General features: G+C 36.1%; 1 non-coding gene across 1 annotated transcript; it reads right to left on the reverse strand.

Moving 5' to 3' along the window:
• Window positions 1-1,483: 1,483 nt before the first annotated feature.
• On the reverse strand, window positions 1,484-1,672 carry LOC130883250 (U2 spliceosomal RNA). The gene has a single exon (XR_009057938.1). It is a non-coding gene; the product is annotated as a U2 spliceosomal RNA (small nuclear RNA).
• Between the last annotated feature and the right edge of the window lie 239 nt (window positions 1,673-1,911).

The following is a 1,911-nucleotide window of genomic DNA, read 5'->3' on the forward strand; positions in this document are numbered from 1 at the left end:
TAAAGTCCTTGCCTCAGTAGCTGATTGCAGACTCACTGTGAAGCTTCTGCGATTTAATGGTATAAACAACCTTTCCTCTCTCCCTGCTTCTTGCCATCTCTTCTCCACAGACAAACTGAAATTCTATGCCTGCTTGCCTGTTCAGTCAGCGCATTCCTCATGTCTCTGAAGAACCCATCAGCTCCATGAGATGACTGGAGGACATCCATTGCTGAGCCTGCCATGCTGACATATAACTCAGAAAGTATAATTTGCATTCCTTCTATACTTTCTATCCCCTTCATCTTAGCAGCCTCAGGATCTGCCTACGTGTCCTGCTTTTTCCTCTTTCAAACTCCAAAACCAAAATTGTCCTTGTCTCCTTCTGACTCTACTTTAATTTTTTTTTGTGTGTGTGTGTGTGTGTGTATGAGACAAAAAACCAACAAATCAGAACCTTGGGTGACAAATTTTGTGTTGAGAATCCCAAGCCCCTGTTTCTTCATTAATGAATTCTCTATATCAAAGCATTCCCTGACTCTCTAGAGGTTTTTTGCTTTGTCTTATTTATGAACCTGCAGAATTTAGGTGAATTTCTGTCTCTGCTGAAGACTTCTCTGTGATTCAATTGAGCTTTTCCTAGTTAATATCCTTGATCACAGAAGAAGAATATGGGATATTATGTGCTCTGTTGTTTAAATGCTTTTAAGTTTATACCAATAAACAGGTGTTTATCTTAAAATATAAAAGTTGGCATTGCTTTTTTTCAGAGCTATGAAATATATGCCCTGCTTGATTCTCCCCCAGATACACACACACAAATTTCTTTGCATTCAATAAAATATTTAAAAACCCTAAGTTGTATAAGATATTTTCTAAAGATAAATTGAGCATAAGTTGCTTCTTGCCTAAGAAGCTGATGATCGGCACAACGTGAACTTCAATACAACCAGCAATATAAGCAAATTGTTGCAAATAAAAAATTAACATAAATATGTTTAGAAATGAGAACATCTTTTTAAACTTATCTTTAAGTTGTTCATGGCTTTCTGTGTGCAGGTTAAACTCCTTTGTTTCAAGAATACAGTGAAGCTAACTAATAATATTTTAAAATATGATATTCTTAAGGCTGGGAGGATGGCTTGATAGGTAAGAGCATTTTATCTGGAAGCATAAGAACCTAGGTTCAAATTTCCAGCACCTACATTAATGATTGATCATGACCACACATCCTTTAAGTATTATGTTTATGTGGAGAGATGCAGAAAGATCATGAGACTTGCTGGCAGTTAGCCTAGGCCCTTGACAGAGACACTATTTCTCAAGAGAATATCGAGAAGAGAAAGAAAGCAGAACAGCTTATGTCTTCCACTGGCTTCAATGTGCCCATGTACTTACACAGATTTCTACCCTATATTTATAACATACATCCCCTATAAAATACGATTCAAAGATTCTCAGAATCAATTTATTTATTTTTCACTTTTATTTATTATGGAAAATATTTTGGTGCAATGATCATGCAGGTACTGCAACACTAGGTCAATGCATGAAATAGATGGAGCAAGCCCCTATTCTATCTCCTGGCCCCCAAAATACACTTAATACATTGTCTTCAGTTAGAAGACTTACCAAATATTAAACTGAAAGGAACAGATACAACACTTGATTGTAGCCAAAAGTCTATTAATATTACGTATTATTTTATACTAATTATGTATGCATAAGCTACTATTCATGTTAGGGATTGTGGAGAAACAAGTTAGCCTTGAGTAAACATTCAAAGAACAAAGAAGGTCTCAGGGGAAAAGTATTGTTGATATGAGGAAGGCCAATTCTACAACAATGCCTCAAACCAATGGGAAATTGACAAAACCCTCCCCATACTGGGTAAGACTCAAAATTGTCACAGACTTACTCTAGACCAAATTC

The sequence above is a fragment of the Chionomys nivalis genome, chromosome 10, assembly GCF_950005125.1.
Source record: "Chionomys nivalis chromosome 10, mChiNiv1.1, whole genome shotgun sequence".
Lineage (NCBI taxonomy): Eukaryota > Metazoa > Chordata > Mammalia > Rodentia > Cricetidae > Chionomys > Chionomys nivalis.